At 44.8% G+C, this 23,488-nt stretch overlaps 1 protein-coding gene and 1 pseudogene across 1 annotated transcript in view; both read right to left on the minus strand.

Annotated features, from left to right (window-relative positions):
- LOC105467565 (potassium two pore domain channel subfamily K member 13) overlaps positions 1 to 23,488 on the minus strand; it is a 134,500-nt gene that overhangs the window by 65,601 nt on the left and 45,411 nt on the right. The gene's annotated exons all lie outside the window — the stretch shown is intronic.
- On the minus strand, positions 9,050 to 13,120 carry LOC112424186 (glutaredoxin-1 pseudogene; annotated as a pseudogene).

Here is a 23,488-nt window from a genome sequence, read left to right on the forward strand (position 1 = left end):
TCCAATTCTGTAACCCCATTGTATCTAGGAAGTAACTAACTTGCTTTTGATTTTACAGGCTCATAGGCGGAAGTCTCAGATGAAACTTTAGACTTGGACTTTTGAGCTAATGCTGGAATGAATTGAGACTTTGAGGGCCTGTTTGAAGTGCATGATTGTGTTTTGAAATGTGAGGACGTGAGATTTGGGAGGGGCCAGGGGCAGAATGATGTGATTTGGCTTTGTGTCCCCACCCAAATCTCATCGTAAATTTTAATCCCATAATCCCACAGATTGTGAGAAGGACCCAGTGGGAGGTAAATGAATCACGGGGGTCAGTTCCCCCCATGCCGTTCTCATGATAGTGAGTGAGTTCTCACAAGATCTGATGGTTTTATAAATGTCTGACATTTTCCCTGGTGGCACTCACTTCTCTGTCCTGTCGCCATGTGAAGAAGGACGTGTTTGCTTCCCCTTCCGCCATGATTATAAGTTTTCCTGAGGCCTCCCCAGCCATTTAGAACTGTGAGCCAATTAAACCTCTTTCCCTTGTAAGTTACCCAATCTCGGGCAGTTCTTTATAGCAGCGTGAGAATGGACTAATACAGCAGATAAAACTCAAAGTAAACTCTTGTGGGGAGACTCGGTTATCCTCACTGGAATAGTGCACAGACACACACACATCACACATGGAATACTATGCAGTCATAAAAAGAATAAGATCATGTCTTCTGTGGGAACATAGATGGAGCTGGAGGCCATTATCCTTAGCAAACTAACACAGCAACAGAAAACCAAATACTGCATGTTGTCACTTATAAATGGGAGCTAAATGATGAGAACACATGGACACATACATGAGAACAACAGACACTGGGACCTACCTGAGGGTGGAGAGTGGGAGGAGGGAGAGGAGCAGAAAAAATAACTATTGAGTACCAGTCTTAGTACCTGAGTGATGAAATAATTTGTACAGAAAACTCCTGTGACACACATTTACTTATATAACAAACCTGAACATGTACCCCTGAACCTAAATTTTTTTAAGTTAAAAAATAAACAGAAGGCCAGGTGCAGTGCTCCACACCTATAATTCCAACACTTTGGGATGCCAAGATGGGCGAATCACTTGAGGTCAGGAGTTCGAGACCAGCCTGGCCAACATGGTGAAACCTTGTCTCTACTAAAAATACAAATATTAGCCAGGCATGGTGGTGGGTGCCTGTAATCCTAGCTACTTGGGAGGCTGAGGCAGGAGAATTGTTTGAACCTGTGAGGTGGAGCTTACAGCGAGCCAAGATCATGCCACTGCACTCCAGCCTGGGCAACAGAGTGAGACTTGGTCTCTAAATAAAGAAATAAACCAAAAATGACAGCCATCCTAGTGGGTATGAACTGGTATATCTCTGTGGTTTTAATTTGCATTTTTCTAGTAACTAGTTCTGTTTATGTGATGATTATTTATTGATTTGCATATGTTGAACCAACCTTGCATCCCGGAAATGAAGCCTACTTGATCGTGGTGGATTAGTTTTTGATGTACTGCTTGATTCAGTTTACAGGTATTTTATTGAGGATTTTTGCATCAATGTTAATCAAGGATATTAACCTGAAGTTTTCTTTTTTTGTTGCATCTCTGACAGGTTTGGGTGTCAGAATGACCCTGGCCTCATAGAATGAGTTGGGGAGGAGTCCTTCCTCCTCAATATTTTGGAATAGTTTCAGTAGGAATGCTACCAGCAACTCTTTGTACATCTGGTAGAATTCAGATGTGAATGCATCTGGTCCTGTGCTTTTTTTTGATTGGTAGGCTATTTATTACTGAATCAATTTTGGAGCTTGTTATTGGTCTGTACAGGGAATCAGTTTCTTCCTGGTTCAGTCTTAGGAGGGTGTATGTGTCCAGGAAAGTATCCATCTCCTTTAGGTTTCCTAGTTTGTGTGCATACAGGTGTTCAAAGCAGTCTTTGATGGTTATTTTTATTTTGGTGGGGTCAGTGGTAACATCCTCTTTGCCATTTCTAGTTGTGTTTATTTGGATGTTCTCTCTTTTCTTCTTTATTAGTCTAGCTAGCAGACTGTCTATCTTAGTAATTTTTTCAAAAAACTAACTCCTGGATTTGTTGATCTTTTGAATGGTTTTTCATGTCTCTATTTTCCTTCAGTTTGAGTCTGATTTTGGTTATTTTAAAAAATGAAAATAACAAGTGTTGGCCAGGATGCAGGGAAACTGGAACTCTTGTGCATTCCCGTGGGGATGTAAGATGTTGCCGTTGTTGTGGAAAATGGTATGGCAGTTCCTCAAAAAGTTAAACAGAATTATCCTATAACCCAGCAATTCTACTCTTAAACATCCAAAACTATTGAAAACAAGTACTCAAATACCTGTACACGAATGTCCATAGCAGCACTATTCATAATAGCCCAAAGGTGGAAAACCACACGTGCATACACTATGAAGTACTGAATCATGCTACAATGTGGATAAACCTTGAAAACATTAAGCTAAGTGAAAGTGTAACCCAGAATCCCGGAACTATGGGTATGCCCTGTGAAAAAGTACGTACTTGTAACTGTTACATCTTAAGTTCTTGATGTTTCAAAAAAGTTCCAGGAAGAAACTCAGCCCTAGAAAACAAACATGGGTTGGATCCAGAGATGCCTGGGTTGGAGAAGAACTTCGCCCAACTCCCCTCATTACCATACTAAACTCTCCTCCCAGGAAGGAGCTTGCTTATTCACCATTTCCTACACACATATTTAGAAGCATGATCGGTGACAGTGCCTTCACTGCATTTACTTTACCTTTACATACGATAACTCAGCTACCAGCCCAATAAAAGCCCTGTTTTCACCATTATTTGGGGAGGCACTGCTTTGGGAACTATCCCAGTGTTCTCCTTACTTGCTGCAAGTAATAAAATCTCTTTGTTAAGCCCTCCTTGGTTGTAGTCATTGAACAGTCACTGGCCAAGCAATCGAACCCACCTGTTGTGTGGGTAAGAAACGGAGCCAGACACAAAAGGTCACATGTTGAAGGATTCCATTTAATGAGAACTGTCTAGAATAGATAAATCCATACAGAGAGAACACAAGCTGGTGGTTGCCAGGGGGCTGAAGGGAAGAACAAATGAGGAGTAACTATTCAAAGGGTATGTGGTTTTCACTGGGGGCAATGAAAATGCTTTGGAACTGGATAGAGGTAATGGGTTCACAACACTGTGAATGTACTAAGCACCACTTCATTGTATACAAGTGGTCCCGTCTTACCTAAGGTTTTGCTTTCTGAGGTTTCAGTTACCTATGGTCAACTATGGTCCAAAAATATTAAATGAAAAATTCCAGAAATAAACAATTCCTTTTTTTTTTTTTTCTTGAGACGGAGTCTTGCTCTGTCACTCAGGCTGGAGTGCAGTGGTGCGATCTCGGCTCACTGCAAGCTCCGCCTCCCGGGTTCATGCCATTCTCTTGCCTTGGCCTCCTGAGTAGCTGGGACTACAGGCGCCCGCCACCACGCCTGGCTAATTTTTGTATTTTGAGTAGAGACAGGGTTTCATCATGTTGACCAGGCTGGTCTCAAACTCCTGACCTCAGGTGATCCACCCGCCTCAGCCTCCCAAAGTGCTGGGATTACAGGTGTGAGCCACCGCACCCAGCCCAATTCCTAAGTTTTAAATTGAATGCCGTTCTAAGGAGCATGATGAGCTCTCTCACTGTCCGACTTTGTCTCACTTCAGACATGATCATCCCTTTGTCCAGCTGTATACACTGTTTCCCTTGAGTCAATGAGTAACTGTCTAGGCTATCAGATCCACTGATGGTAGTGCTTGTATCAAGTCACCCTTCTTTTTCTTAACAATGGCTCAGAAGCATGAGAGTAGTGACGCTGGCTATTGTTATAATTGTTATATTTTATTCTTATTGTTGTTAATCTCTTCCTGTGCCTTATAAATTAAACTTTATTATAGATATGTATGTGCAAGAAACAGAGTATCATATAGGGTTCAGTAGTATCTGAGACTTAAACCATCCATCTGGGGTCTTGGAATATATTCTCTAAAGATAAGGTGTATTTTGACATGGTTAATTATGTATGTGCATGGGAGCAGTGGGAGAAAAGATGAGCACATTTGCTTGCAACCCCTTGTAAGATTGGGGATTTCCTGAGCAGTTGTGACACAGACCCGTGGGGTATGCAGCCTTCACCTGGCCTGCTGCGCATGGCCTCCTGGGAATCGGGGGGCAAGGGGAACCTTTGCAAACCCAAAGCTCATTCTGCTTGCTGTGTTGTAATGAGCGGTCTAAATCCACTTGGGCTTGTTTCCTTTCCCAAAGCATCCATGGAGGTTTTGTGAGCTGAGCTAGCTGGGCCTGCTGCTTACAGGCTGCTTGCTGCTTGACAGCCCTCATTGTCCCCTGATGTACATGAGCCAATAGGGCACACGGAACTGCCTTTTCAGGGACGCGGTCTACCATAGCAACTGAAAATTGCTATCACTGTGCAATAGTTTATAACTAAACTGTGCAATAGAAAATCTCAACCACAGCCATGCTTGCTTTTGCCCCCATAATGCTGAGAATATTTATGGGCACATTGCCAAATACTTGGTGACTTGGTGACATCCATTCAGAGAGAAGACAGATTTAAAGGCAGGCTTCAAACATCTTCAGGAGACTATTGCCTGAGAAGGGAGAAAAGGACTCCTTTGAGCGTTCTTATCTTTCGATCTGTGTAGTTACATGGCTAAGATATATGTGAAGAAGCGTGCAAACAATGAATGTCAAAACTCATCAATCTGTACACTTTAGATTTACACCCTCGACTGTAGATGGGTCGTATCTCAATACAATTTTTCTTTTGGCAGGCAGGCGTAGAAAAATATGTTTGGAATCATTCCATTTAATGAAAACAAAGCAAGCAAATAACATACAAAGAAACACAGAACCTTCTGGAGCAGTTTAAACACTGTATCAGAGCAAGATGCTGTTCCTCAGAATGAGGAGTGCAATGACCATGCATTACAGCCGTGGTTCTTAATCCTGGCTGATTGAAAATCACCTGAAGAGCTTTTAATAAATAGCAACGCCTGGGCACTACCCACAGAGATTCTGATTTAATTGCCTGGACATAAAAGAACACTTTATAGCTCTCCAGGTGGTTTTATCAGGGTGGACAAACCATGGCCCACAATCTAGATTGGCCTGTTGCCTGTTTTTTTTTTTTTTTTTTAAATAACATGTTATTGGAACCCACTTGTACATGTTCATTCACGTAAACTCATGGCCGCTTTCAGGCTCCAGTCGTAAAGTTGAGCAGTTGCAACAGAGACCATATGGTCTGCAAGCCTAAAATATTTGCTGGCTGGCCGTTTACAGAAAGGGCTCCTGGGTCAGACATCTGAATTGACTGTGGAGTTTATAAAACACAAGAAGATGTTCAGCACCACCTGGAACCTTCTGACTCCAGCTCTCCAGGATGAGGCTTGGGCATGACTTCTTTGTAAGTTTCACAGGAGATTTTTCTTGAGGATCCCCTGGTTCTGAATCAGGGCCCTTGGTGCTTTGTAGTGATGCAGTTCTCAGTGGAGCCCAGTGACCAGCAGCAGCGGGCTGGCTCTTCCAGAATCATGTGAGGAACATTTACAACTCAGATCCCCAGTAATTACCCTTCAGAGATTCACACTCAGTCGCTCTGGTGTAGAGTCCGTCTACTGCTGTTATGAACAAACCAACCAACAAAACCCCAAAACAATGAAATGCCAAAACTCCTCTCTGTGTTTGGGAACACTTACATTCAGGAGCTGAAATGAGACCAGGTCCCAGTCCCAAAATTTTGAAGGTGCAATTCTTCCTGGTTGCCAGAATCTGCACTGGGTTGGTAGAATTCAAGTGATTTGGATCTGACTTTGGATTTAAGTGCAAACAAGAGAGCTGGTTTTGCAGAGGCCACACTTGGAGGGCACTCCAAAGTCTCTGCTCTGCAGAGAAAGTGAGGTGATCCTGCACCTGCATGCAGAAAGAGGGGCCACCTAGCAGAAGGAGAAACCCGCACTGAGAGGCTGCTACCTGGTGAGCACTGGCGATGCTCAACTAGCAACGAAATCCCTCAGGACAGCCACTGCCATCTGTTTCCAGGAGAGAGACCAACAACCTAGGTCTCACTCTCAAGGATGATGCACAAGAACACCCAGAGAATCAGGAGCGTGCACCTCCTGGTGGTGGAGACACAAAGATGCATGGAATAAAATCCCTGCCCGGAGGCTGTAATTAACATACATGAAAAAAGATTGGGAGCAATATACACGTGCAGGCATCTACCTTAGAACGAGGTGACCTCCATGGTCCTGAGGATGAGGAAGGTCTGCTGTAATTAAGGCCAGGCTTAACCGGACTCTCCCAGGACCAGAGGAATTTCTAGGTAGGTTGACAACATTTTCTCAAACTTGGCTGCCCCTTAGAATCACCTGGGGAGGTTTTAAAATCCCAACGCCCAGGTCATGCCCCAGACCACTCAAATCAGAATCTCTGCGGGTGGCAACCAGATGTCAGTAGTTGTTAAAGCGCCTCAGGTGATTCCAATGTGTAGCCAAGTCTGAACGCCCTGGTCTACACCCAGGGAAGTCCAAGGGGGTCTGGGTGCAGGGAGAAACAACAGGAAGCTGTCTGGAGCCCAAGTATAGATATGTGGGGAGAGGCTGGTGGCTGGAAGTACACACAAGTCCACAAAGGGTGGTGAAGGGAAGGGTGGTAACAACTATGATACTCTAGATAGAAATTGGAAATAAATTGGCACAGCTAAGGGGATCCACTGGGAAGTGAGCCAAGGTACTCAAGGAAGAGCTGCAGTGAAAATTCGAGTTTGCTTTTTCTTTGGTCTAGGGTATTTTGACCCCACCATATTTTGGGGAATAATTTTAGACTTACAGAAAAGTTGCAAAGATAATACAGAAAGTTCTTGTATATATATCCCTGTAGGTTTCTTTTTCTTTCATTCTTTTCTTTCTTTTTTTTTTTCTTTGGAGACGGTCTCACTCTGTCCTCCGGGCTGGAATGCAGTGGCGTGATCTTGGCTCACTGCAACCTCCTCCTCCTGGGTTCAAGTGATTCTCCTGCCTCAGCTTCCCAAGTAGCTGGGACTACAAGCACATGCCACCATGCTCGGCTAATTTTTGTATTTTTAGTGGAGATGGGGTTTCACCATGTTGGTCAGGCTGGTCTGGAATGCCTGACCTCAGATGATCCTCCCGGCTCAGCCTCTCAAAGTGCTGGGATTACAGGCGTGAGCCACTATGCCCGGTCCCTTTTGGTTTCTTCTAATGTTAAGCTCTTACATTACCATGGCACATGGATCAAAACTCAAAACACCACCATTAGTACGTTACTACCCAGCAAACTCCAGACTTCATTTGGATTTCACCTATTTTTCGTCAACATCCTTTTTCTGCTCCAGGATCCAACAGAAGATGGTGTGTTGATTTAGTCATCAGGTTTCATTTGTACCCCACCATTTTCAAACACTCTATTTGATTCAATTGGTGCTTTAAACTTAAAAACATTTTTGTTTTGTCTTTATGAATATGAATGTATTTTTTCATCTGAATTTTACCACTGAAGAAATTGTATTGAGACAGTATTTTCCTCAGTGAATTCCATTACAAGCTACTTTAATTCTTTGAACAATTTTTCCATGCAGGTAAACCAGTACCATGTTTTTCCATCAAAAAAAAAAAAAAAAACCTTTTCAACCAGGTGCAATGGCTCATGCCTGTAATCCTAGCCCTTTGGGAGGCTGAGGAGGGAAGATTGCTTGAGCTCAGGAGTTAAAGACTAGCCTAGCCTGGGCAATATGGCAAAACCCTGTCTCTACAAAAAATACAAAAAATTAGCAGGGCATGGTGGCACACATCTGTGGTCCCAGCTACTCAGGAGGTTGGGGTGAAATGATTGCTTGAGCCCAGAAGGATGAGGCTGCAAAGAGCTGTGACGGCACCACTGCCCTCCAACCTGGGCGACAGAGCGAGACCCTGTCTTAAAAAAAAATTAAAAAAAAAATCTTTTCAACAGATTTTTTTACAATAAACTTTACCAAAAATATTTGGTTCGTCAATTACTTTTTGTCTATATGAATGCTGTCCATCATGGTTTTTGACAATCTGAATTTCCTTGGATGATCACATTTCCACCAAGATCGATTTTCCTGAATCAAATTCCGCATATCCAGGTTTGCCAAGATGTGATCCTTCTATTGATTAAAACAACAATTTTACCATGTGCATTTTTCCTTCTGTTGCTTTTATTTCATTTCAGTTTTCTATCACATTCAATTTTTTGCAGTTCAATTGTACTTTTCAACTGTACCACGTTTACTTTCTGTAGTTTCTCATTTGCAACAAATTTTTATCACTTGCAATTTTAACTATTGTATTTCCTTTTGCGTTTTTTCTACCAATAATATTTGCAGCAACGACTACAAGATTGATGATTTGCATTGTTTGTAGTTGAGCCGTGGAAGAATTGAATGGCTCTTCTCAGATACTCTAGAGACGCTCTACTGGCCAGGATGAATCAACTGCATTGCTCATCCAGTTCTTCTGGATGTTTGTGTTCACGCATGAACCAGCAGAGCAAGAATAGATGATGAGTCAAGTGAGTGAAATGATCTGCTTCATTTTAAAAAACTTTTTAAAAGCTTCACTTGGTGGGTGGGAGTCCCTGCATGTCAGTGGCACTGCCTTACCCATGGAACACAACGTAAATGGCATTGCTAGGGACACACAGGATGGTGCAGGAATGTGAGAAAAAGGTAAGAAGGGCCAAGGAGAACAAGCAGGGCAGGATGTTTGGCTGAATTCCAGGTGAAGACACAGGGACCAGACATGGTGCTGAGGCAGAGCCTTGGTCTAAGAGAAGACGTCCTAGTTCCCAGAATTGGAATATAAGGTCAGGGTGGGGCCAGCCCCAAGGCTGATTTTCTGCTGAACAACTAGCCTAGGATCCTTAGACTCCCCAGGAGGAGTAGATTCTCCCTTAAGAACCTGGAGGTGGCCCAGTGACCCACCTGTGAGGGATGCGTGGAAGGGGTGGGGCCAGAAAATTACTAGAGAAGTTGATTCACCTGAAGAAATCAGTCACCTTATTTATTTAGGTAAAAAAATAGTCACAAGAGAAGGTTTAGCTGTAATACTCCACGGTAAACAACTGCCTGCACAGAGGGAAAGTGGCTTTATTATTGTGGCCAAGCCGTCTGGGGCAGTGATGTCACAGGGAGGGACAAGAGGGACATTCTACATCTAGAGACGAAAGGGCTCAGCCCCTTCTCCAGATGTCCCAGATAACCTTCTCCAAAGAAGTGCAGGTCAACATCTCTGCTTGGTCTCAGGACAACAAAAGCGAACATTTCACTGTCTTCCATACTGTCCTCTCCCACTGCTCGACTACAATCAATGAAATTCACTGAATAAGGACACAGCTGGGAAATAATTGGGCTTGAGTAGCAACTAACAATTCCCCTCATTCTTTCGCTGAGCTAATCAACCACATCTCCTAGAGCCAATAAGGAGAGGACCTCTTCTCTGTGTATATGTGAAATGTAACATACATTCGGGAAGAAAAGTGAATAAATGTATAAATGGCTTGAGCATCTTTGTAACCAATACCCAGTCAAGAAACAGAAAATGTCCAGAACCTCAGTGGGTGGCCAACTCTCCAGCCTCTATCTGACACTTCAGGACAGTTTCTTGACTTGCATATAATCTGAGATTTGGATGGAGAACTAGAGCTTTGTTTTGCAAAGATCCACAAGATCTGGAGATGCCTAGAAATGAAGTTGGGGTTCTCAGCTTAGTGGCTTTAAGGCAACAGGGAATTAAGTGTTAATAGGCTACTGCAGGGAGTTCCTGATCAGAGAGTTCAGAGGAAGACTCAGAGACTCAGGGATGTGTGTGTGTGTGTGTGTGTGTTTGAGACAAAGTCTTGCTCTTGTCATCCAGGCTGGAGTGCAATGGCGCCATCTCAGCTCACTGCAACCTCTGCCTCCCGAATTCAAACGACTCTCCTGCCTCAGCCTCCTGAGTAGCTGGGATTACAGGTGCCTGCCACCACATCCAGCTAATTTTTGTAGTTTTAGTAGAGACAGGGTTTCACCATGTTGGCCAGGCTGGTCTCAAATTCCTGACCTCAGGTGATCTGCCCGCCTTGGCTTCTCAAAGTGCTGGGATTACAGGCGTGAGTCACTGCACCTGGCCAGGGATATGCATAGTTGTTAAGTATCCCAGGAGATTCAACAGCATGTGGCTCTCAAAGACATGCCGCTTTAGAAAGACATGCCCTGAATCCACAAACACTTAGCTCAGGAGGCACTGTGTGACTCCTTATGTCCTTGCTACTCAACGTGTGGCCCCAGACTAGCAGCAGTGGCATCACCTGGAATGCAAAATCCCAGGTCCCACTCTAGAGCTCCTGAATCAGTTGCTTTTTTTTTTTTCTTTCTTTTTTGGAGACAAAGACTCACTCTGTTCCCCAGGCTGGATTGTTGTGGCATGATGTCGACTCACTGCAACTTCTGCCTCCCGAGTAGCTGAGATTACAGGTGCCTGCCACCACACCTGGCTAATTTTTGTATTTTTAGTAGAGACGGGGTTTTACCATGTTGGCAAGGCTGGTCTCGAACCTCTGACCTCAAGTGATCTACCCGCCTTGGCCTCCCAAAGTGCTGGGATTACAGGCGTGAGCCACCACACTGGCTCAGGTGCATTTTTATACAGTCTTGCTGGTAATCTGCATGCTCATTAAAGCTGTAGTAGCACACCTCTGGGTTCCTTAAAGATAGTCCTCAACAGGGGCTGCACTGCCCCTACAGGCCATTCAGGAAATTTGAGTTCGGCAGGTGGTTTGGCTGTCACAATGATTGGCATTTAGTGTGGAGTGGGTAGGGCTGTTACATGTCCAGTACATTAAATAAATATCCTGGCTAGGTGAGGTGGTTCACGCGTATAATCCCAGCACTTTGGGAGGCTGAGACAGATGGATCACTTGAGCCTCGGATTTCGAGACCAGCCTGGGCAACATGGCGAAATCCTGTCTCTACAAAAAATACAAAAATTAGCTCGTTGTGGTAGTGCATGCCTGTGGTCTCAGCTGCTCAGGAGGTTGAGGTGGGAGGATCACCTGAACCTGGGAGGCTGAGGCTACAGTGGGCGGTGACTGGACCACTGCACTCCAGCCTGGGTGACAGAGCAAGTCCTTTCTCATACACACACACACAAAAGCGCTGGGCGCGGTGGCTCACGCCTGTAATCCCAGCACTTTAGGAGGCCGAGGCAGGTGGATCATGAGGTCAGGAGATCGAGACCATCCTGGCTAACATGATGAAACCCTGTCTCTACTAAAAAATGCAAAAAATTAGCCAGGCGTGGTGGCAGGCGCCTGTAGTCCCAGCTACTCGGGAGGCTGAGGCAGGAGAATGGCGTGAACACGGGAGGCGGAGCTTGCAGTGAGCTGAGATGGTGCCACTGCACTCCAGCCTGGGCAACAGAGCGAGACTCCACCTACAAAAAAAGAAAAAAAAAAAAAAAAGAAAAGGAAGTCCTGCATCCTGTACAACTTCCAAATGTCTCACTGGATATTTATGTATACATGTCTGCATTTATCTGAGCCTAGAACCTAATTTTTTTTTTCATCTATAGGTATTTTTTTTTATTAGAAAAGAAATTAAACATTCTTACTAGAGACTGAAGAAGGAAACTAACAATTTTACAATTATAGAACAGGCAAACTTCATGATAGGGGATTCTTAAGTTTTCAAAGCATTGGGGGCTCTTTCCCAGATACACTCTTGGGGTAGGGGGCTGTAAGTTTTCTCAGATGTTTTACATTTTGTGCTTTAATTTTTGCTGGCACTCTAAATCAAATAAATACACAGTGTTCAGGATTATCTGGATGGCCATCTTAAATAACAGAGTGTTCCACATGACTACAGTCTCTGCACTTGTGCCTCTGATTCATGTGACAGCAAGACCAACTACTATGCTTAACTTTTCACATGATTTCTCCAGTTGGGTCCTGAGATCTTTCACAGAATCTTTCACAAAATTGTTGACCATTTCCTGTGAGATCTGTGAGAGGAGAAGGTGGACAACACTGGCTCAGAGCAGTGATTCTCAAGGTGGGATGGGATGGGGTGGGGCTGAATCTCCGGAGAGATGCATGGAGTTTGAAAGAACCCATTCAGAATACCCACTGATTTCATAACACCAACTCCATAAAGTCAAGCAGAAAAATGACTTCAGCTAATGGGCAGTAGCAGAAAACCAACTATCGATTCATCATTGTAGAGAAGGAGTCTGTATAAACATAGTTGAAAAACACTGGCTTAGAGGCAGAGGCATGCCGACATGCAGAGAACAGTAAGAAACGCGTGCCAAAGAGAAAGAACAATTGAGGGTCAGTGGGCGAATCCTAGGCCAGAACTCGTCACAGTCTTCTGAAAACCAAACAGCACATCAAGAAGAAAACCAAGATGACCTGTCAACGTTCTTGGCCCCGTGGTTAAGAGCAAGTTGATCCACTCTTAAATACTGAGCCAAAAGAAGAAAAAAGCTGTTTGTGCCCCCCAAATTCATCCACCAGGAAGTGCTGTCATCATGTGCAATGCCATCCAGCTCTTGAGGAGGGAAGTCAGCGTGTGGCCTGCTCTGTGGTTGCTGCAAAACACCAATCTGCTTTAGTCGCATCAGCAGTTCCCCACTCTATTGCATAATGACTAGATCACTGCATCTGCCTAAACAATCTTTACCGATAAAGACTCGAGGCCCCGTTCTTGCTCCCGTGAGCTGTTCCAAATAATTTTGAATCTCATTAGTGTGGCTGGTGGCTGTGATATCGACAAATTCCAGAAGCCCTTGTTTGATGGGCAATTGACTGAGGATCTCCTGGGTCCTCCTGCAGAATGGGCAAGTGGGCTTGATGAACACAAACACCTTCCCAGGCTGGATTTTGCAGTTCACAGACTCTTGAGCCATGCCGACAGGCTGCGGTCTCCCGGGGAAGAATCCTCAGTTGCAGGTATTGCATGGGTATTGAGCCAAACCTAATTCTTGTTTTACAAATAAACATACTCTTTGTTTTTTTCACAATTTTAATGTTTACTGAAATTTCCAGGAAGGCAACTGCCCTATAAGCTGAGGGAAGGCTCAACATGTATTTTAATAGTAACCAAATGTGCACCATCTCAGGCAATCTCATCGTGGACAGTAATGCGGTGGTGTGCAGTACAGAGCACCCATGTCAGCCTACCTGTAGGTACAAACACCTGAGCACTTCATTATAGTCAGACCCTAGCATTTATATATTGATATATAAAATATATATCAAATATATATATAAATATATATATATATATTTATATATATATATATATTTTTTTTGAGATGGAGTCTCACTCTGTCACCCAGGCTGGAGTGCAGTGGCGCAATCTCAGCTCACTGCAACCTCTGCTTCCTGGATTCAAGCGATTCTCCTGCCTCAGCCTCCCAGAGTAGCTTGGCCTACAGGCATGCACCACCACGCCCCGCTAAGTTTTGTATTTTTAGTAGAGATGGGGTTTCGCCATGTTGGCCAGGCTGGTCTGGAACTCCTGGCCTCAAACAATCCATGTGCCTTGGCCTCCCGAAGTGCTGGGATTACAGGTGTGAGCCACTGCACCCAGCCCACATTATTTTACTATAAATGTTTTCTGTTGTTTATTCTTTTATAATTAGGGTAGTATAATGTCTTTCTAAAATATATGCATAGTTTATAAAATTTCATTTCAGGATAATAAATATTTATAAAATTTCATGATAGTATCATAAATTTTTTTTTTTTTTTTTTAAAGACATAGTCTCGCTCTGTCACCCAGGGTGGAGTGCAGTGGTGAGATCTTGGCTCACTGCAAGCTCTGCTTCCTGAGTTCAAATGATTCTCATGTCTCAGCCTCCCGAGTAGCTGGAATTACAGGCATAAGCCACCATGCCTGGCTAATTTTTGTATTTTTAGTAGAGATAGGGTTTCACCATGTTGGCCAGGCTGGTCTCGAACTCCTGACCTTAGGTGATCTGCCCGCCTCAGTCTTCCAAAGTGCTGGTATTACAGGTGTGAGCCACTGCGCCCAGTACTTTTCTTATTTTGCATATTAGTATGTGATGTGGAAAACATTTCAAATGGATCTCTTCAGAAGTTCTGTGTTAACTGTGGGGTGTTGTGGCATCCAGCTCATAAATTTTTTTTTTTTTTTTTTTTACATAAAAAGGGAGTTGGCAGGTATTATAGGAGTTGGGCAAAACTATTCTGATTGAATCACCTCTTTTTCCAAAGGTCTTGAAACCCAGGGAGATGGATTGCCCAAGGTCACAGGGGTTAACTAGTGTCAGAAGAACCAGACACCCAAGAATTCAGACCCCAACCAGGACTTGGCCCCCTGCCACCAGCACTGCCGGCTCAGCCTGCCCAGGTCTCTGGAGGGCTCTTTGTCTCCATAGTAAACCTCCTTCTATGGCCCTGCTTTTGCCAAGGCCTGGACAATGCTCATCATGCAGTCTTACTAGGCAGCATGAAACCTTTGTTGGACTGTTATTATTTTTAACCCAGGACCTTTTATTTCATATGCAGATATTACAGTGATAAAATGAATGTGCCTGGCTCTCTTTGGACACAAATTTCTGCCTGTCCTTGTCTGTTTAGAGCTGGATTCAAGGGTCTTCAAGAAAAATGGCCAGAAGGGAAAAAACAAAAAACAAAAAAACTTCCTTGATTTGGGGAGACAATGGATTTTGCAGTTAAAACTCAAAGCTTGGGACTCTAACCCATGAGTACCCTAGTACCCTCAACGACCACAACCCAAGGCCACTGGGTGGGTGGTACTTAGTGTGCATACACAGAACGTCCCCATCAACTGTATAAAAACTTGTGTTGCTCTAATGTTGGCTGTTCTGTCACTTGATTTATCCTGTATATTAAAGTCAAGGGACCCCGTTTTCCTCTAACATCTGTAATTTCAGGTAAGGACTCTAGAGGGAATAAGTGAAGTGAGGACCACTTCACCAAGGGGGTGAGAGAAGATCTCACGTCTTCAGGTGAGGCTGAAGATGGGGACCCAGTTTTATAAAAAGCTGAGAGAAGAAAAGGGCCTGAAGAAGACAGGAGCTTGGACAATCAGGAGACAGGAGACCAGTGTGAATGAGAGACACGGTGCTGCTGAATGCTTTGGATGGATGGGTGGACCCAACCTCACCCTATTTACGTAACCCATTTACCTCACGTAGCAAAACGGAGTTGGAAAGTAGCTGATCCTGGCTGGTGGCTCATGCCTGTAATCCTAGCACTTTGGGAGGTCGAGGCGTGCAGATCACTGGAGGTCAGGAGTTTGAGACCAGCCTGGCCAACATGGTGAAACCCCATCTCTACTGAAAAACAAAAATTAGCCAGGCGTGGTGGTGCACGCCTATAATCCCAGCTACTTGGGATGCTGAGGCAGGAGAATCGCTTGACCTGGGAGGTGGAGTTTGCACTGAGCCAAGATTGTGCCACTGCACTCCAGCGTGGGTGACAGTGCGAGACTCTCAAAAAAAAAAAAAAAAAGAAAAGAAAGTAGCTGATCCCCAAGTTCAAGACAGTGACACCTCACAAGAAAAAGAACTCCCTGAGACTCTTCCACCTTCCTTGCCCAACCTGGATAGGATGGCGTCTCCCTTGGGCTTAATCTGACCATCCCAGGAGGACACGTGGCCCAGGAAAGAAACAGAATGCACATCGTCCTTGTGAGACAATTCTGGCAGGATTCCTCAAGTGATCACACAAAGGCTTCAAAGACATAAAAGAGATACTATTGTCAAGCAAATCCCAAGAGTCCCCAAAGATAGGAATGCATGTGTGACAGGGACAAGTTGTCTTTTTGCCATCTGGGTGCTGCTGTGCCAAGAGAGAAAACCGTCTCCAGAGAACGTGTTTTCAGTGAGGTTTCCAGAAACTCATCAAAGAATGGCCTCCAGGATCATAGATTTCAAAGAGTCTCTGTGGAAATAATAAATGTTACTGTTATAAGAGGGAAAGGGGTCTGGAGAGAAAGCCCAGAAACCACTCAGTTCCTGACACCCAACAAGAATGCAAGGAGGGGCCGAAAGGCGTACGCAGGAGGAGGAGGCACTCAGGGCCATGCCAGGCTTTTATTCCAAGGTGTCCTTGAGGAAGAACAAGATTAGGAGGCTCGGCTGAGAAGAGAAAAATTCATGTCAAAGGAAAACTGAGTGGAGGAGCGAGATGAGTGAGTTGTCAGAAAAGGGAAAAGATCAGGAGAGAAAAAGAGACAAGAGAAGCTAACTCCTGCCCAACAGGAATGTGAAGAGGCAAAGACGGGATCTTCAGCAAGCCTAGAGACTGATCTTACACATCTGGGTACGGCCCGTGCCTCATCGAGCTGCTGAGAATGGAAGCTGAAAAGGCAAAGTCTTTAGAGGTAGGAGATGCACTTAGAGATCTCTCTGGTCCAGGAGAGAGAGAAACAACAACAAAAAACCTGTCTGGGCCTGGTGCAGTAACTCACACCTGTAACTCCAGCACTTTGGGAGGCCAAGGTGGACAGATCACCTGAGGTCAGGGGTTCGAGACCAGCCTGGTCAACATGGTGAAACCCCGTCTCTACTAAAAATACAAAAATTAGCCGGGCGTGGTAGTGGAAGTCTATAATCCCAGCTACTCGGGAGGCTGAGGCAGGAGAATTGCTTGAACTCGGGAGCCGGAGGTTGCAGTGAGCCGAGATCACGCCATTGCATTCCAGCCGACAAGAGTGAAACTCCGTCCCACAAGAAAAGAAAACCTGTCTGTCTCTCTGGGGTGGACAGGATGCTCTAGTTTTCATGTGTGTTTCAATCTCCAAAAATACCTGCATTATTTTTCATGGGAAAAGATCCTGGATAAAATAACTCAGATTGCCCTTGAAATCCCACAGATGCTGCCGAGGCTGCAGAGAAAAGGGAAAACTTACACACTGTTGGTGGGAATGTAAGTTATTTTGGCCACTGTCGAAAGAAGTCTGGAGATTTCTCAAAGAACTTCGAGTTACCATTTGATCCAGAAATCCTATTCGTAGGTATATACCAAAGGAAAATAGATCATTTTTCAAAGGAGATAAATGCACTTGTATGTTCCTCACCTTGCTAGTCACAATAACAAAGACATGGAATCAACCTAGGTGCCCATCAACAGTGGACTGGATTAAGACAATGTGGTATTATATATACATATACACCATGAAATACTATGCAGCCTTAAAAAAGGACAAAATCATGTCCTTTGCAGCAATGTGGATGGAGCTGGCAGTCATAATCCTAAGTGTATAACACAGGAACAGAAAACCAAATACTGCATGTTCTCACTTATAAGTGGGAGCTAAACATTGAGCATTCACAGATATAAACATGGGAATAACAGAAACTGCAGATTACTAGAGCAGGGCGGGAGGGAGGCATGGGTTGAAAAACTACCTATTGGGTACCATGCTTATTACCTGAGTACAATATACCCATGTAACAAACCTGCACACGTACCTCCTGTATCTAAAATAAAAGTTGGGGGTAAAAAAGTCCCAGAATGTTAACAGAACTAAAATTCCCCCAAATCTAATGTCTAATACCTTAGATGAAAGCTTGGCAACTCAACTGGAAGACAGCAACCCACAGGGAGACAAAAAGTCAGGTTAATGTCTAAGCACAGCCATACTGACTGAGAAGCTCTGTGGAAAAGCACCACTTCCCAAAGGCTATGAGAATCATGGGAGGAATTTCACAGTGGCTCATGGGAGAGACTCTGCTGTCGGTGTCATTGACTCCCAATAACCAGGAAGGAGACAGGAGAGAAGACAACATTCTGAAGGTGGCTGTGTAGGGCAGGGGTTGAGATGCTGGGCACCGGAGTCCAATCATCCAGGATCGAATCCTGCCTTTGCCACCCAGCACTGTGGCACAGGCAACATTCTTACTTGATTCTTCTAAGCTTCCATTTTACATCAATTAATGAAGATACTATAGTTGATGGGAGAGTTATGAGCTGAATCTGCAGCCAGTGAACTTTCGGTATGCTGGCTGGTGGTGTTACCAGCTCTATATCACAGCTGTACATTCTGCCTTAAAGGGAATTCCTGGAGCCCCTATAGATCTGGAGGAGTCCATTTCAATGGAGGGATTTCTTTTTTAAAATTTTGTATTTCCGGCCAGGTGCGGTGGCTCATGCTTATAATCCCAGCACTTTGGGAGGCCGAGGTGGGTGGATCACCTGAGACCAGCTCGAGACCAGCCTGGCCAACATGGAGAAACCCCGTCTCTACTAAAAATACAAAATTAGCCGGGTGTGGTAGCACATGCCTGTAATCCCAGCTACTTGGGAGGTTGAGGCAGGAGAATCACTTGAACCTGGGAGGCAGAGGTTGCAGTGGGCCGAGATCATGCCATTATACTTCAGCCTGGGCAACAAGAGCAAAACTCCGTTTCAAAAAAAAAAAAAAAAAAATTATTTCCACAGGCTTTCAGGGGAAAGGTGGTATTTGGTTACACAAGAAAGTTCTTTAGGGGTGACTTGTGAGGTTTTTTTTTTTTGGAGAAGGAGTCTCACTCTGTCGCCCAGGTTGGAGTGCAGTGGCATGATCTTGGCTCACTGCAACCTCCATCTCCTGGGTTCAAGTGATTCTCCTGCCTCAGCCTCCCGAGTAGTTGGGATTACAGGAGCGCGCCACCACGCCCAGTTAATTTTTTTGTATTTTAGGAGAGATGGGGTTTTACCATGTTGCCCGGGGTGGTTTCAAACTCCTGAGCTCAGGCAATCCGTCTGCCTCGGCCTCCCAAAGTGCTAGGATTACAGGCATGAACGACCATGCTTGGCCAATTTGTGAGATTTTGGTGCACCCATCACCACAGCAGTATACACTGAACCCAATTTGTAGTCTTGTATCCCTCTCCTGCAGTCCCACCCAATGGGAGAATTTCTGAATGTGGTGCCCCTGACCCCTCGTCTAGGTATTGGTTTTGCCATACGAGGACAACACACAGGTCCAGGACAAGATATAAGAGTGGAGACGTGCTGGGACTTCAGATCGAGATTTCAGAGAAATCAAATCTCCTGCCCATTTGGTGCCAGAAGTGATTTCAGAGAGAGACTGAACAACAGGGGCAAAAGAGGTATTTTGCGCCCACTGTGAAGCAGACATGGTTCCAAACACCCGGCCTATGTCACCTGGTCTACTCCTCAGCACAACTCTCAGGTGTGATTGTTACCACCCCATGTCACAGACAGAGAAACTGAACAGGCGACTGAAGCACCTCAAATGACGTAATTCCACCATACACTGCAACCTCCTTAGTTGGAAAGCACGTGGAAGCATCTGCTTGACTCAAATATCTAGTAACACCTGTAACCCCAGCACTTTGGGAGGCTGAGGTGGGAGGATTGCTTGAGCCCTAGAGTTTGAGACCAGCCTGGGCAACCTAGTGAAACTCTGTCTCTACAAATAAATAAAACAATTGGCCGGGCATGGTGGCACACACCTGTGGTCCCAGCTGCTCGAGAGGCTGAGGTGGGAGGATCACTTGAGCCCAAGAGTTGCAGGCTGCATAAGATGTGATCATGCCCCTGCACTCCAGCCTGGGTGACAAAGCAAGGCCCCGTCCCGGGAAAAACCAACCAACCAACCTACTGCTGAGATGCAAATACAATTTTAAAAGTTGCAGCTCTTCGGACTATTTTTCAGAATCATTCCACTGTTTCACGTGGACAAATCAAAGTTGTAAAAATAGCCACTACTAATCTGATAAAATTACTGCTTTCCTTTGTTCAATCCACTGCTTCACACTTTGAGGCCTGCCTGACATCCTTGAGACTGATTAGACCTTCCTCTTCTATTAGGTAGGCAATGTTCTCTCCAGCAAACAGAAGAAGGCCTCATGTCCCCGAGGTCACCAGAACCAGCCAGAAAGTGGCTTGTTGAATGTAATTTCACGCAGAAATCAGCTTCCAGTTTAGATGTCATTAGGGCCAGCGTTGCTGAGGTTTGAGACTTGGCCAGTGATAAACAGGTCACCAAAATGCAGCCACAGCACCTATTATAGAGTTTCTTGGGTGGAAACATGGACTCACTTGTTTACATCAAGGTTCCCAAATGAAGATATTTTTAGTTTCATTGAGTTCTTTTTTTCTGTGGCCAAACCCTAATTATCCAGGTGTAGATTATCGATGCTATTAACTCCAAAGTGGGATCGACTCCAAAAAACTTTATTCTGGCCCCTTGGTACTTCCTAACACAGAACGTGCAAATTAATTTTAATACTGGCTTGTGATGGGAGGGGCAGGAGCAAGCTGAGCCTCAGGTAATGTGCAAATAGAACAGCAGCTTCAGAAGAATCCAGAGCTGCACGGTTAGTTGGGTTCTTAGTCTCCATCAGGGAAGGAGATGTGAGTTTTGTGTGTATGTCAAAGCCAAATAAGCACAAATTTGGGATGGTCTGCCCTGCTTTTTGCCTCCCCTGGAAGGAAAAATTATGTTGGTTTGGTATGAGAAAGGATCTGGCTTTGGGACCCTCCCCCTCGAGCAGAGGTCCCAGATCCTTGTGAAGAATGCTGTGAACATCTCACCCACCTATTGTCTATTTATCTGCTGTGCGGTCAGGTTGTCACGGCTGTTGGTGTGCTGCTTCAATTATGCAGGGTTTACTTTGCTGTGCAATCGCAATGACTTTCATCTAGAGTCCTCAATATTTGCCTAAACAATCAGCACTTTTCTCCCTAGTTGTCCCAAATGGGAAGCTTGATGCTATATATACAGCCAATTGTTGAGCCAGAAACACCTTTCTAATAACTCACTCTAGGGATAAATCAATCCTCAATCTCCTGGAGCCAAATCCATGAGCATTCTATTTTTCCTGGAATTTTTCATGTACTCAACTTGTAGGAAAAAGAGGTCATTAACAAGAAACAAGATGCAGCGGTTTATTTAGGACATTTACAAAGCCACCAAGGGGTATCTTGAATAAGGGTGAAGAGTTCCATGTCGGACAGCCTCTACACCTGCAGTTGCTCCTAACAATGTCAGAGGCAATGCACAGTCCTGAACTTTCCTCACGTGAAAGTTCAACAGCACTGAGAAAACTCTACTTACTGAGAAAGCAGAGTGGACTAACATATTTAAAAATATCTCATCTCAACTATGTTACAACCATATACACAGTGTTTGGGAAGAATCACACAAAAACATAAGTGGTCATTCTGAATAGTAGGTGATTTTTGTTCTTTTTTTTTTTTTTTTTAATAGAGACAGAGTCTCGCTCTGCCGCCCAGGCTGGAGTGCAGGCGCGATCTCGGCTCACTGCAAACTCCGCCTCCTGGGTTCAAGCAATTCTTTGCCTCAGCCTCCCAAGTAGCTGGAAATACAAGCACCTGGCAAAACGCCCGGCTAATTTTTGTATGTTTAGTAGAGATGGGGTTTCACCATCTTGGCCAGACTGGTCTTGAACTCCTGGTCTCATGATCCACCTGCCTCGGCCCCCCAAAGTGCTGGGATTACAGGCATGAGCCACCACGCCCGGCCTTGTTCTTTAATTTCAAAGGTAAATACAAAATTATTTTCTAAGGATTCGCAGTAGAATCCTAGTAGTCCTTGGTAATGAGAGAGAAATCAATTAAGGGAGACAATCCCATCCCCAATGCAACGTAGATGGGGCTTTCTTTTTTTTTTTTTTTTTTTGAGACCGAGTCTCACTCAGTCACCCAGGATGGAGTGCAGTGTCATGATCTCAGCTCACTGCAACCTCCACCTCCCAGGTTCAAGTGATTCTCCTGCCTCAGCCTCCCGAGTAGCAGGGATTACAGGCGCCTGTCACCATGCCTGGCTAATTTTTATATTTTTAGTAAAGACGAAGTTTCACCATGTTGGCCAAGCCAGTCTCGAACTCCTGACCTCAGGTGATCCACCCGCCTCGGCCTCCCAAAGTGCTGGGATTACAGGTGTGAGCCACCGTGCTCAGCTGCAGGTGGGGTTTTCAAGGTCTCCAGAAGGGCTTTCTCTGTGATGTGACCACATTGACCTTCAGCCTGGGTGGTCATGTGCTTAATATTGTTATATAAATTATAGCACTTCAAAACTTTCACTTAACTTCACCCTAAGCAATGAGAGCCAAGAAATCAGAGTATTTTTGTGTGCCATTTAAATAAACAAAAATTGAAATAAATAATAAATGCCAATGAAATAGCCATTAATAAAATACACTGTCTTCCATGTGTTACCTGAAATGATGTGTGGCCCCCGTGGTACTTGGGAACATCCAGGTTTTATGAATTCACATTTTAAAGTCTATGAACCCGTAGGTGAGTGTGTGACACGTGGAGCATGGAGACAGACACATGAGGCAGATGCATGAGATGCCGGCCCAGGGACAGACAGAGTCATCCCCTCCCCAGGAGGGAAGTTTCTGCCCTGGAACACTGAGAAAGAGAGAAAGAGCTGGATCCTTGTGATGAATTCTCCTTGTTTGCTTATGTTAGTTTGAGTAGGACTGGATTTAAAGAGTCCCGTTTTTTCTGGGCACGGCGGCTCATGCCTGTAATTCCAGCACTTTGGGAGGCTGAGACGGGCAGATCACGAAGTCAGGAGATGGAGACCATCCTGGCTAACACGGTGAAACCCCGTCTCTACTAAAAATACAAAAAATTAGCCGGGTATGGTGGTGGGCACCTGTAGTCCCAGCTACTCGGGAGGCTGAGGCAGGAGAATGGCATGAACCTGGGAGGTGGAGGTTGCAGTGAGCCGAGATCACGCCACTGCACTCCAGCCTGGGCAACAGAGCGAGACTCTGTCTCAAAAAAAAAGAGTCCCATTTCCCCTTTCTCTGCCCCTCATTATACACTCATTACTAATGGCTAATAACTGGATGAGAGATACATAGGGGTTCCTATACCCTATTCGTTTCTCTAAAGAGGAATGGTTTATTGTGATTGTCTTGTTTTTCTTCTAGTATTTGTATACCGGGCGTGTTGTGCAGGTTTAATCTGATTGCTTAGTCTACAAATGGCAGCTGCTGAGCATTCATATCTGGGGAACATGAGCCTTTGTGTGCTGCAGCTCAACAGGACTTTGAATGTTCTCCCATCAGGGATGGGGAATACAGCTTGTGGCAGTCAAGGAGACGGCTGGTGCTATTGTTTGGCTATGGTTTGAATATGTCCCCACAAAATTCATGCTGAAATTTGATCTTGAATGTGGTGGTGGTGGAAGGTGGGGCGTAGAGGGAGGTGTTGGGGTCATGGGGGCAGATCCCTCGAGAATGGCTTGGTGTCATTCTTGTGGCATTGAGTGAGTTCTCACTTTGGTGAGACTGGATTAGTTTCCATGGGAATGGATCAGTTCCCTTGACAGTGGGTTGTTATAAAGCCAGAATGCCCCCGGGTTCATGCTTGTCTGCTTCCCCTTTAACCTTCTCCACCCTGTTAAGGTGCA

This window comes from Macaca nemestrina, chromosome 7 (genome assembly GCF_043159975.1).
Source record: "Macaca nemestrina isolate mMacNem1 chromosome 7, mMacNem.hap1, whole genome shotgun sequence".
NCBI lineage: Eukaryota > Metazoa > Chordata > Mammalia > Primates > Cercopithecidae > Macaca > Macaca nemestrina.